General features: G+C 40.0%; 1 pseudogene across 1 annotated transcript; it reads right to left on the bottom strand.

Moving 5' to 3' along the window:
• Positions 1–8,196: 8,196 nt before the first annotated feature.
• LOC147579589 (immunoglobulin heavy variable 3-23 pseudogene) lies at positions 8,197–8,967 on the bottom strand (annotated as a pseudogene). The gene is made up of 2 exons (XR_015251836.1): positions 8,841–8,967; positions 8,197–8,741 (listed from the first exon to the last, which is right to left on the bottom strand). The product of XR_015251836.1 is annotated as an immunoglobulin heavy variable 3-23 pseudogene (transcript).
• Positions 8,968–14,061: the final 5,094 nt, after the last annotated feature.

Raw genomic sequence — 14,061 nt, 5'->3', positions numbered from 1 at the left:
TAAAAGTCTTGTTTTTTTCTGCTTTCTCTCAACATTGACTTCTTCTCTATTTGGTCTCTATTGACTTAGAGTTTTGTTGTTTGATTTTAAATTTATAGACTCTAGCAAATCATTTTCATGGCATGGTTTTTCATAATATATGGAAATTAGGTTCTCATGCTGAAATTGAAGTTCAAATTTCACAAGAGTTGCCATTCTGTGTCTCTTTGGCCAGACTGCTCATCAGATTTGATAGATATGCTCCTGGGGTCAAAAAACACGTTTACCTTTTCAGGTGGTGGGCTTTCTATATGTCTTAGGAGCCGTTGAGCTCTGTGCACACAACCGAGTTCTTGACACAATTTTTCCTTCGCAATTGTATGTGAAACCGTCAAAATCCATTTTTTGCATTGACAAATTTAGACAGTTCATGAATAGAACACATTGAAGCTCTTGTATCATTTCCTAAAATTGTTTTACTCTTGCGTGTTGGGACTGTAATTTTTCTTCTCCCTTCCAAGGGGAGCTCATATCTGCATTTGTGGAATTCCTCCAGGCTTCTCATCTCTTAAATTTTTCCAACGTGCTGTGCAGTTTTGTTTTGTTTTTTTTTTACCAAATGTATACTTAGGTTTATTTGTACTCTACCACATTGGGTGATTGGAGCCGTGAGACAGGCTGCATCATATGGGCTTTTTTTTTGTCCCCTTGTATGTTATTTGTCATATTGAATGTTTATAGAACATATAGCCCCTCACTTTCATGAACCACTAACAGGAAACATGGTTGTCTTCAAGACACAGGAAAAGAAGACAAGGAAGCTGAGACAGCAAGTTGGGGAAGGAAACCCAGAGCTTCTCAGGAAGCGTCAACTGTTCACACTTTCCAGTTCTGCAGATGTGGGTCCCTGCTGAGGTCCAACCTGGGTTCTTGTGCAGGTGTCTGGACAAGCTGCCCATGATGTGTGGGGACAGTGGAGTTGGGAAGGGCAGCTGTGGTTTGAATTCCAGCCCACCTGGCACTGCTGTGAAAATTCATGAGTATGTTAATTTATGTCCACCATCAAGTAGGGATATAATGAGTAAATGCAAGATGTTAGACTCACTACCTTGATTCCATGTTCATGACAGTTTGTGACAACAATTCTCCCTTCCTATTTTCCACTTTTAAATTTTTTAAGTTTGTGTTTAAATTTTTGTTAACATATTGTGTAATATTAATTTCAGTAGTAGAATTTATTGGTTCATCACTTACATTAACACCCAGTACCCATCACAACATGGGGCCTCCTTATTCCCCAACACCCATTATCCCACCCCCCACACACCTGCCCTCCAGCAACCCTCAGTTTGGTCCCTAACCTTAGAGTTTTTTTATGATTTCTTGCTCTTTTACCCCTTCCCCTAGATCATCTGTTGTGTTTCTTAAATTCCCCATATGAGGAAATCATATGGTGTTTGTCATCTTTGACTGACTTACTTTGCTTAGCATGATACCCTCTAGCTGCATCAACATCTTTGTGAATGGCAAGATTTCATTCTTTTTTATGACTGAGTAATATACCATTCTATACATATAGCAGATTAATCACATGGTGGACTTTTGGTCTCTTTCCTCCGTTTGGCTGTCATAGTTAATGCTGCTGTAAACATTGGGGTGCATGTACTTCCTCAAATCAGAAGTTTTGTATGCTTTGGATGAATTCCTAGTAGAGCAATTGCTGGTGTGTAAGGTTGTTTGATTTTTAGTTTTAAAACTGTTTTCTGGAATGGTCCGGGCACTTGGCATTCCCACCAGGAGTATAAAAGGGTTCCCTTCTCTCCTCATCCTCATCAATATCTGTTGTTTCCTGAGTTGTTAATTGTAGCCATTCTGACAGGTGTGCGGGCATCTCTCATTGTAGTTTTGATTTGTAATTCCCTGATGATGAGTGATGTTGAGCATATGTTCGTGTGTCGGTTAGCCATCTGAATGCTTTGTTTGGAAAAGTATCTCCTCATGTCTTCTGCCCGTTTCTTCACTGGATTCTTTGTATTTTGGGTGTTGAGTTTGAGAAGTTTTTGTAGATTTTGGATAGTAAGCCTTTATCAGATATGTGGTTTGCAAATACCTTTTTAATTTCTGTAGAATGCCTTTTAGATTAGTTGATTGTGTCTTTAGCTGTGCAGAAGGTTTTTATTTTGATGAGGTCCCAGTAGTTCAAGTTTGCTGTTGTTTCCCTTGCCTCTCGAGACACGTCTAGTAAGAATTTGCTATGTCTGAGGTCTAGGAGGTTGCTGCCTGTTCTCCTCTAGGATTTGATGGTCTCTTGTCTCACATTTAGGTCTTTCACCCACTTGGATTTATTTTAGTGTATGGAGTAAGAAAGTGGTTCAGTTGCATTCTTCTTCATGTTCTGGTCCAGTTTTCCCAACACCCTTTGTTGACAAGGCTGTCTTTTTTCCCATTACATAGTCTTTCCTACTTCATCCAAGATGAGGTGGCCATACATTTGTGAGTCCATATCTGGGTTTACTCTTCTGTTCTCTTGATCTATGTGTCTCTTTTGTGCTTGTAGCTTACTGTCTTGATAAGTACAGCTTTGTATTATAGCATGAAATCCATAATCATGAAGTCTCCCGTTTCTTTGTGTAGCATAGACATTTCAACACTCCTTGCTCCTTAATTCCATGAACATTGAAGGTGTTTCCATTTCTTTGTGTCAACCTCAGTTTCTTTCACAGTTTTTAGAGTCTCCTGAGTATAGATATTTTAACTCTTTAGGTATACTATTATGTTTGGTGCAGTTGTAAATGGGATGGATAGTTTTTTTTTTTTTCTGTTTCTTCATTATTGCTGTGTAGAAATGCAGCCGATTTCAGTATGTTGATACTGTATCTTGTGACTTTGCTGAATTTGTGTATGAGCTCTTGCAATATTTTGGTGGAGTCTTGAGTTTTTTATATAGAGTGTCATGTCATCTGTGAAGAGGGAATGTTTGACTTCTTCTTTGCAACTTGAATGCCTTTATTTATTTTTGTTGTCTGTTTTTGAGGATAAGACTTCCAGTGCTGTGTTAAGTAGAATGATGGGAGTGAACATCCCTCTTCTGTTCCTGACAGTAGAGGAAAAGGTTTTTTTTTCCCCGCTGAGGATATTAACTGTGGGGTTTTCATGTACGGACTTTATGATGTTGAGGTGTGTTTCCTCTACCCCTTGTTGAGGGTTTTATTAAGACAGGATGCTGTACTATGTCAATTTTTTTTTCATCTATTGAGAGGGCCATATCATTCATATCCTTTCTCTGATTGATGGTATGTATTACATTGATTTATTTGTGACTGTTGAACCACTCTTACAGCCAAGGAATAAATCCCATCTGGTCACGTTAAAGGATCCTTTTAATGTATTGTTGGATTCAATTTGCAAGGATTTTCTTTCTTTTTTTTTAACGTTTGTTTATTTTTGAGACAGAGAGAGACAGAGCATGAATGGGGAGGGTCAGAGAGAGAGGGACACACAGAATCGGAAACAGGCTCCAGGCTCTGAGCTGTCAGCCCAGAGCCTGACACGGGGCTCGAACTCACGGACCACAAGATTATGACCTGAGCCGAAGTCGGACGCTTAACTGACTGAGTCACCCAGGTGCCCCTGCAAGTATTTTCTTGACAATTTTTGCATTCTTGCTCATTAGGGCTAGTGGCCTGAAAGTCTCATTTTTAGTGGGGTTTAATCTGGTTTGGAACCGTGATCATACTGATCTTATAGAATGAATTTGGAAGTTTTCTTTCCATTTCTATTATTTGGAACAGTTTGTGAAGACAGGAATATTCTATTCTACTTAAATAGAATATTTTACACTCTTCTTAAATATCTGGTAGAATTCACCTGTGAACCTATCTGGCCCTGGATTTTTGTGTGTCAGTAGATTTTTGATTAATGATTCAATTTCTTTGCTCATTATCAGTCTGTTCCCGTTTTCTATTTCTTCCTTTTTCAGTTTAGGTAGTTTACCTTATTCTGTGAATTTATCCATTTCTTCCAGATTGCCCAATTTTTTGGCATATAAATCTCCAAACTATTTTCTCATATTTGTATTTCTGTGGTGTTAGTCGCGATGTCTCCTCTCAAATTCTGATTATATTTACTTTTGTCCTTTCTCTTTTGTTTTTGCCAAGTCTGCCCATGGGTTTATCATTTTTATTTATTCTTACAAAAACCAACTTACAGTTTCATTCATCTGTTCTACTGGTTTTTTTTTGTTTTTTTTTTTTTTGTTTCTATATCATTTATTTCTGCTCTAATCTTTTTTGTTTACCTGTTCCTGCTGGGTTCATTTGTTGTTCTTTTTCTAGCTCCTTTAGTTGTAAGGTGGTTGTGTGTTTGAGACCTTTCTTCTTTCTTGAGTTTGGCCTGTACTGCTATATATTTCACTCTTCCATCAACTTTGCTGCATCCAGATGGTTTGGAACTGGCATGTTTTCATTTTCATTTGCTTCCATGTATTTTTTATTGCTTCTGTAATTTCCTGAATGTCTCATTCTGCTTTTACTACAATGTTCTTTAACCTAATGTATTGGTGGTGTTGCCCAAATTTTTCTTGTGGTCGACTTCAAGTTTCATAGTGTTGTGGTTTGAAAATACGCATGGAATGATCTCAGTCTTTTTGTACTTGTAGAGGGCTAATTTGTGACATAGTATGTGGTCTGTTCTGGAGAATGTTCCATGCGCACTCAAAAAGAATGTGTATTCTGGTGCTTTAGGATGGAATGTTGTGAATGTAACTGTTAAGTCCATTCAGTCCATGTGTCTTTCAAAGCCTTTGTTTCCTTATTGATTTTCAGCTTAGATTGTCTTTCCATTGTTGAAAGTGGAGTGTTAACGTTCTCTATTACTACTATTGTCTATTATCAATGAGTTTCTTTATGTTTCTTAGTAATTGAGTTATATATTTCAGTGCTTACATTTTTGGGGTATAAATATTTAAAGCTTCAGATCTTCTTGTTGGATAGACCCCTTTATGATGATATACTGCCTTCCTGATCTCTTGTAACAAACTGTGGTTTGAAAACTAGTTAGTGTGATATGATTGTGGTACTACAACTTTCTTTTGACGTCCATTAGCATGATAAATTGTTCACCCTCCCCTCACTTTCAATCTACAGGTGTTTTAGGTTGAAAATGAGTCAATCGTGTGCAGTGATTAGAAGGATCTTGTATTTGTTTTTATCCATTCTGGTATCCTATGTCTTTTGATTGGAGCATTTTGCCCATTTACATTCACAGTAATTATTGATAGATATAAACTTCGTGCCATAGTATTACCTCCAAAGTCATTGTTTCTGGAGATTTTCTCTGTTTATTTCTAGTCTTTGTTACTTATAGTCTTCCTTTCCCACTCAAAGGGTCCCCTTTAATTTCTCGCAGGGCTGATTTAGAGGCCTGAACGCCTTTGGTTTTATTTGTCTGGGAAATTCTATCACTCCTTGTATCTGAATGACTGCCTTATGGAGAAAGTATTCTTAGCTGCATAATTTTCAATTGCGCATGTTGAGGATATGATGCCACTCCCTACTTGCATGAAGGTTTCTGTAGAGACACATGCCATAGTTTTTTTTAATCTTCCCTTGTTAGTTAGCAACTTCTTTTGTGTTGATGCTTTTATGGTTTTTCTTTATATGGATATTTTTCCATTTTCCTATGATATGTCTCAGTGTTGACCTGCCCTTTTTTTTTTATTTTATTTTAATGGGTGTTCTCTCTGCCTCCTAGATGTGAATGTCTATTTCCTTCCGCAGCTTGTGGAAATTTTCACTATAATTCACTCAGCTAAAATGTATCCCCCTTTTTCTCCCTCTTATTCTTTTGGGACTCCTTTCAAAAGAATGTTATTACAGTTTATGGAGTTGCTGATTTCCCTAAGTGTTGTTTGTGATGCAATATTTTAATTTTCTTCTTCTTTCCAACTTCATTTCCCCCATAATTTTATCTTCTATGTCCCTTCCTCATTCATCTGCTTCTTTCAGGTTTGAGGTCATTATATCCAATCAGTTTCACATCTCGGTTACAACATTTAAAATTTCATCCTGACTAGTTTTTAGGTCTTTTCTGTTTGCAGGAAGGGTATCCCTCATGTATCATATATTTTCCTCAAGCACAGATCGTATCCTTATGATACTTTTTGAAAATCCTGTTTCATTATGAGAGTTTTTAGAAATTCTGTTTGAGGCACATTAGTTTATGTGTTTTAATTATATCCCTCACAATGACCTTTTATCATTTTTTCTTTTAGGATGAATTCCTTCATCATGTTGTTGTCTATGTCTCTGCCTTCTTAAATGTTTTAGAAAATCCTGTTATCTTTTCTGCTTCTAGGGTAGTATCTTTATTGAGAAGTGTTTACATACTGTCCAGGGCCTGACACTTCATGAAGCATTTGTTTTATGTTCTGTGGCACTGTGCTGTCGTGTTTTGGCTGCTCTGTCCCTCAGGAGAGTCCTCTGCAGATTTTCTCCTTGCCTCCAGTGGGGAGTGTTGGACCTTGTCCCCAGTGTTGTGAGTTTTCACTAGGTGAGTTTGGTCTGCTTGTTAAAAGAGGCTAATTCCTATCTCCCCTAGAGGTGAGGATATGCCTCACTGTATGATCAGCTGACTTGGTGCGTGTGGGGGTTTACGGTCGTCTTTGGAGGAAGGGGTGCAGTGGTGGTCTGGTTGCCAGGCACTCTTTCCTAGTAAGCAAGCACTTGATGGGGGCTGGAGTAGGTGGAGCTTGGTGTTAGTGGCTCAGCTTCCACTGGGGATCCTGTGCTGCTGAGTGAAATATGTCCATCCTGATTGGTGGGGGGAAATACTGGCATCAGCTCCCTCTCTATTCCCTGGAGTTGGAGTTCCCAGCCTCCCCTGTTCCGGAAGCCCTCACACAGAGAGAACACTTATGGGTCCCAGGCTTCCGTCAGAATTGCTTTCACCCTGTGTGTGTCCAAGCCATTGGCCCATCTGGTGGCACAGGGCTCTTATGTTTTGTCTCAGGAGCTCTAGCTGGGTTTGAAAACTCCAAATTGTGTGAACTCAATATGACAGGGACCCCACTGATCCTCTGGGAGAGGGTCTTGATGTGCTGTGCCTGGAGCTGGTTTACCCCAGATGGGCAGTTGCATGAACACTATGGGCTTGGAGCACATGGTGAAGAACAACCAGAAGGCAGCATCCAGCTAACTGCTCTCAGAAGAGGCTCCTATGCTAATGATCAGGGAATTTTAATGGTGCCTGTCAGCTCTCCTGTCCTATGAGAGCCAATGCCCCGTCTCCCAAATGCACTCCACAAAGGGAATTGTCTCTCCCCATGAGACCCAGGGGATACTCAGACCACAGTTCCCCTTATGGGCCTCTGCCCTCCTCCACAGGAGCACTGCTATGCCCACCAGTCTCCACCCCAATGATGGGATCGACTTCAATCTTCAGTCTTTGAGCTCCACGTTTACAGGAGGTTGGCTTTTCATGATTAACTTCCTGGGTTATCTTGACTGTATCATGGGTGCCCAGATTCACCACTGTTTCTGTGGATGTCTGTGATGTGTTCCAGAAGAGATTGGCATTTCCATCCATGGTTTCTTTCTGCCTGGGCACCACCCATTCCATTTAGGTTGTGAATAGAATCTGATGCAGATGGGGGACTAATTCCCTCATTTTTACTTCCCATGTGCTTGTTTGAATTGGAATATTGGTCTCCTCCGGCCCTTTTTCTGAGAGTTACATCATCATCTCTCCACGTTCTGAGACTAGACACTAGTCAGAATCAGACAAGAATTACATTACTGGTTTTCCTGGGTATTCAGCTTGTGACAGTATATCATGGACTTCTCAACATATTTAGTTATGGAAACCAATGACCTTTGGGTTGTGTTCCTCAGGGGAACTTGACTAATACATGGAGATTGTTTGTCTCTCCTTTAGAGTAATTGAATAAAGCTGTAGCTCATTTAAAGTCCTGAGTAGCAAAGGGCTATGAAGAAAGTGTCACATTGTTTGACTGGAACAAGGGCTAGGTTAGGATAAGGAGGAGCTGTGGGATCCTGTGGTCCTGGCTGCACAGGGAGCGCATCTGGGAATCCTGTAAAGGTGCAGCTGTTGTGCCTCAGGAAATCTGTAATTCACTCATGTTGAGGGACTGGAGTAAGCAAGTGCACACAACTGTGTCTTTGTGCACATTAGTCTAGTTTCCCTATGACAACGCAGATGCTAATCCAGAGAGTGAATAGGTAAACACAGAAGCATATAACCAGGGAGGCTCCCTGGGGAAACTGCTGTGTGGAGAGGAAGCCCCAGACCCTGACAGGAAACCCGCCTGTAACCTCCATCTGCACCTGCGCCTGGGAATACAAAGGAGAATTGTGCATAGTGTGCGCCCCTTGGTGGTGCTGATCCCCTCCAGCAGGAAGGTTTGTGTCTGGGTCCGCAGTGATGTCCCCTCACTGTGTCTCTCGCACAGTAATATGTGGCCGTGTCCTCGGTCTTCAGGCTGTTCATCTGCAGATACAGCGTGTTCTTGGCGTTGTCTCTGGAGATGGTGAATCGGCCCTTCACGGAGTCTGCGTAGTATGTGCTACCTCCACTACTACTAATTACTGCGACCCACTGCAGCCCCTTTCCTGGAGCCTGGCGAACCCAGCTCATGCTTGCACTACTGAAGGTGAATCCAGAGGCCACACAGGTGAGTCTCAGGGACCCCCCAGGCTTCACCAGGTCTCCCCCAGACTCCACCAGCTGCACGTCACACTGGACACCTGCAGACACAAGACATGTTGGTCAGGAAACTGTCACACATCCACTGTTTCACTCATATCCATTCACAGACTCAGTGTCCCTCGTTCATCATGAATTACCTTTTAAAAGAGCAACCAGGAAAACCCAGCCCAGCACAATCTCCATGGTGAGGGTTGTGTGTTCTGTGCTGATCACAGAATGGGAACACCTGGGACTCCTGGGGCTTGGGCTCGTCTCCCAGCTGCAGGGTCGGAGCTGGGCTGGTTTTATCAGCACAGAGAGGGCTTCATTTGCATGTCCTCTGACATATATATCAAGCTCCAGACTTAGATTTGATTCTGTAAAAGTGAATGAGAGGGTAGGGATGCACTTCAATATTAGTTTGTGTGGATGGCGGTGTGACAATATGAAGAATTCTTTTTTTTTCAGTTTTGGATTTTTACCTTTATTAATGGAGGCTTCGGCATAATCTTTAAGAAATATTTACCTCAACAGCATGATCGCACATTATTTTCTCTTACAATATTTTAATTTTTTAATTTTTAATTAGTATTTATTTTTAGTTTTAAAAATTAACATCCAAATTCGTTAGCATATAGTGCAACAATGATTTCAGGAGTAGATTCCTTAGTGTCCCTTACCAGTTTAGCCCATCCCCCCTCCCACAACTCCTCCAGTGGCCCTCTGTTTGTTCTCCATATTTATGAGTCTCTTATGCTCTGTCCCCTCCATGTTTTCATATTATTTTTCTTTCCCTTCCCTTATGTTCATCTGTTTTGTCTCTTAAAGTCCTCATATGAGTGAACTCATATGATTTTTGTCTTTCTCTGACTGACTCATTTCACTTAGCATAATACCCTCCAGTTCCATCCACATAGTTGCAAATGGCAAGATTTCACTCTTTTTGATTGCCAAGTAATACTCCATTGTATATATTTAACACTTCTTCTTTATCCATTCATCAATCGATGGACATTTGGCTCTTTCCATACTTTGGCTATTGTTGATAGTGCTGCTATAAACATGGGTGTGCATCTGTCTGTTTGAAACTGAACACCTGTGTCCCATGGATAAATGCCTAGTAGTGCAATTGCTGGGTCGTAGGGGAGTTCTATTTTCAGTTTTTTGAGGAATCTCCATACAGTTTTCCAGAGTGGCTGCACCAGCTTGCATTGCCCCCAAAATGCAAAAGAGATTCTCTCTCTGCATCCTCGCCAACATTTGTTGTTGCCTGAGTTGTTAATGTTAGCCATTCTGACAGGTGTCAGGTGGTATCTCATTAGGGTTTTGATTGGCATTTCCATGATGATGAGTGATGTGGAGCATTTTTTCATGTGTCGGTTGGCCATCCGGATGTCTTCTTTGGAGAAGCGTCTATTCATGTCTTTTGCCCATTTCATCACTGGATTGTGTTTTGGGTGTTGAGTTCGATAAATTCTTTATAGATTTTGGATACCAACTCTTTATGTGACATGCCATTTACAAATATCTTCTCCCATTCTGTCAGTTGAATTTTAGCTTTGCTGATTGTTGCCTTCACTATGCAGAAGATTTTTATTTTGATGAGGTCCCAGTAGTTCATTTTTGCTTTTGTTTTCCTTGCCTCTGGGGACGTGTTGAGTAGGAAGTTGGTGCGGCCAAGACCAAAGATGTTTTTGCCTGCTTTCTCCTCGAGGATTTTGATGGCTTCCTGACTTACATTGAGGTCTTTCATCCATTTTGAGTTTATTTTTGTGTATGGTGTAAGAAAGTGGTCCTGGTTCATTCTTCTGCATGTCGCTGTCCAGTTTTCCCAGCACCACTTGCTGAAGACACTGTCTTTATTCCATTGGATAGTCTTTCCTGATTTGTCAAAGATTAGTTGGCCATACATTTGTGGGTCCATTTCTGGATTTTGTATTCTGTTCCATTGATCTGAGTGTCTGTTCTTGTTTTTTTTTTTTAATTTTTTTGGCATTTATTTATTACTTTTCAGAGACAGAGACAGAGCATGAGCGGGGGAGTGTCAGAGAGAGAGGGAGACACAGAATTCCAAGCAGGCTTCAGGCTCTGAGCTGTCAGCACACAGACTGATGTGGGACTCTAACTCACGAACTGCCAGATCGTGACCTGAGTCAAAGTCGGATGTTTAACAGACTGATCCACTCAGATGCCCCTGAGTGTCTGTTCTTGTGCCAGTACCATAGTGTCTCGATGATTACCGCTTTGAAGTATAGCTTGAAGTCTGGGATTGTGATGCCTCCTGCATTGGTTTTCTTTTTCAAGATTTCTTTGGCTATTCGGCGGCTTTTCTTGTTCCATACAAATTTTAGGATTATTTTTTCTAGCTCTGTGAAGAATGCTGGTGTCACTTTGATCGGGATTGCATTGAATATGTAGATTGCTTTCGGTACTATCAGCCTTTTAACAATATTTGCTCTTCCTATTCAGGAGCATGGAATCTTTTTCCATATTTTGTCTTCTTCAGTTTCTTTCATAAGCTTTCTCTAGTTTTCAGTGTAAAGATTTTTCACCTCTTTGGTTAGATTTATTCCTGGGTGTTTTATGGTTTTTGGTGCTACTGTAAATGGGATAGATTCCTTGATTTCTCTTTCTGTTGCTTCATTGTTGGTGTATAGGAATGCAACCGATTTCTCTGCGTTGATTTTATATCCTGCCACTTTGCTGAATTCATGAATCAATTCTAGCAGTTTTTTGGTGGGGTCTTTTGGGTTTTCCATATAGAGTATCATGTCATCTGTGAAGAGTGAAAGTTTGACCGCCTCCTGGCTAATTTGGATGCCTTTTATTTCTTTGTGTTGTCTGAGTGCAGAGGCTAAGACTTCCAATACTATGTTGAATAACAGTGGCGAGAGTGGACATCCCCGTCTTGTTCCTGACCTTAGGGAGAAAGCTCTCAGTTTTTCCCCATTGAGGATGATATTAGCATTGGGTCGTTCACAGATGGCTTTTATGATCTCGAGGTATGGTCCTTCTATCCCTACTTTCTTGAGGGTTTCTATCAAGAAAGGATGTTGTGTTTTGTCAAATGCTTTCTCTGCATCTATGGAGAGGATCATATGGTTCCTGTCCTTTCTTTCATCGATATGATGAATCACGTTAATTGTTTTACAGATATTGAGCCAGCCCTGCATCCCAGGTATAAATCCCACTTGGTCGTGGTGAAGAATTTTTTAATGTCTTATTGTTTCTGGTTGGATAATATCTTGTTGAGGATTTTTGCATCCATGTTCATCAGGGAAATTGGTCTATAGTTCTCTTTTTAAGTGTTGTCTCTGTCTGTTTTTGGAATCAAGGTAATTCTGGCTTCATAGAAAGAGTTTGGAAGTTTTCCTTCCATTTCTATTTTTTGGAACACCTTCAAGAGAATAAGTGTTAACTCTTCCTTAAATGTTTGGTAGAATTCCCCTGGAAAGCCATTTGGTCCTGGACTGTTGTCTTTTGGCAGATTTTTGATTACTAATTCGATTTCCTTACTGGTTATGGGTCGGTTCAAATTTTCTATTTCTTCCTGTTTCAGTTTTGGTAGTGTATATGCTTCTAGGAATTTGTCCATTTCTTCCAGATTGCCCATTTTATTGGCATACAATTGCTCATAACATTGTCTTATTACTGTTTTTATTTCTGTTGTATTGGTTGTGATCTCTCCTCTGTCATTCTTGATTTTATTTATTTGGGTCCTTTCCTTTTTCTTTTTGATCAAACTGGATAATGGTTTATCAATTTTGTTAATTCTTTCAAAGAACCAGCTTTTAGTTTCATTGATCTGTTCTGTGTTTTGGTTTCGATAGCACTAATTTCTGCTCTAATCTTTAGTGTTTCCTGCGTTCTCCTGGTTTTGGGTTTTATTTGCTGTTCCTTTTCCAGCTCTTTAGTCATAAGGTTAGGTTGTGTATCTGAGATCTTTCTTCCTTCTTTACGAAGGCCTGGATTGCTATATACTTTCCTCTTATGACCGCCTTTGCTGCATCCTAGAGGTTTGCATTGCGGTGTTATCATTTTCATTGATTTCCATATACTGTTCATTTCTTCTTTAACTGCTTGGTTAGTCCATTCATTCTTTAGTAGGTTCTTCAGTCTCTATTTATTTGTTACATTTCCAAATTTTTTCTTGGGGTTGATTTTGAGTTCATGGCATTGTGGTCTGAAAATATGCATGGTATGATCTCAATCTTTTTGTACTTACTTAGGGCTGATTTGTGTCCCAGTATATGGTCTATTCTGGAGAACGTTCCATGTGCACTGGAGAGAATGCATATTCTGTTGCTTTAGGATGAAATGTTCTGAATATATTTGTTAAGTCCTTCTGGTCCAGTGTGTCATTCAAAGCCATTGTTTTCTTGTTGATTTTTTGATCAGGTGATCTGTTCATTATTGTGAGTGGGGTGTTGAAGTCTCCTACTATTATGGTATTCTTATCGGTGAGTTTCCTTATGTTTGTGATTAATTGATTTCTATATTTGGGTGCTCTCAAAATTGGCGCATAAATGTTTACAATCGTTAGGTCTTCTTGGTGGATAGACCCTTTGATTATGAATGATATAATGCCATTCTGCATCTCTTCATGCAGACTTTATTTTAAAGTCTAGATTGTCTGATATCAGTATGGCTACTCTGGCTTTCTTTTGTTGAACATTAGCATGATAGATGGTTCTCCATCCCCTTATTTTCAATCTGGAGGCGTCTTTAGGTCTAAAGTGGGTCTCTTGTAAAAAGCGTCTGGATGGATCTTGTTTTCTTCTCCATTCTGTTACCCTATGTCTTTTGATTGGGGCATTGAGTCCATTGACGTTTAGAGTGAGTACTGAAAGATATGAGTTTATTGCTATTATGATGCTTGTAGAGTTGGAGTTTATGGTGGTGTTCTTTGTCTTTCTAATCTTTGTTGATTTTGGTATTTATTTATTTATACAGATATATTTTTATCTTTTCTCCCCTCAGAGAGTCTCCCTTAAAATTTCTTGCAGGGCTGGTTTAGTGGTCACAAACTCATTTAATTTTTGTTTGTATTGGAATCTTTTCATCTTGCCTTCTATTTTGAATGACAGCCTTGCTGGATACAGAATTCTTGGATGCATATTTTTCTGATTTAGCACACTGAATACATCCCGCCACTCCTTTCTGGCCTGCCAAGTTTCTGTGGATAGGTCTGCTGTAAACCTGATCTGTCTTCCCTTGTAAGTTCTGGACTTTGTTTCCCTGTTGGTTTTATGATTCTCTCCTTGCCTGAGTACTTTGTCAATTTGGCTATGATGTGCCTTGTTGATGGTCGGTTTTGGTTGAATCTAATGGGAGTCCTCCGTGCTTCCTGGATTTTGATGTCTGTGTCTTTGCCAAGGT

Source organism: Puma concolor, chromosome B3, assembly GCF_028749965.1.
Source record: "Puma concolor isolate L17-30 chromosome B3, mPumCon1.1.hap2, whole genome shotgun sequence".
Classification (NCBI taxonomy): Eukaryota; Metazoa; Chordata; class Mammalia; order Carnivora; family Felidae; genus Puma; species Puma concolor.
Note: the sequence above shows the minus strand (reverse complement) of the source record. Positions and strands in the feature narration are given on the sequence as shown.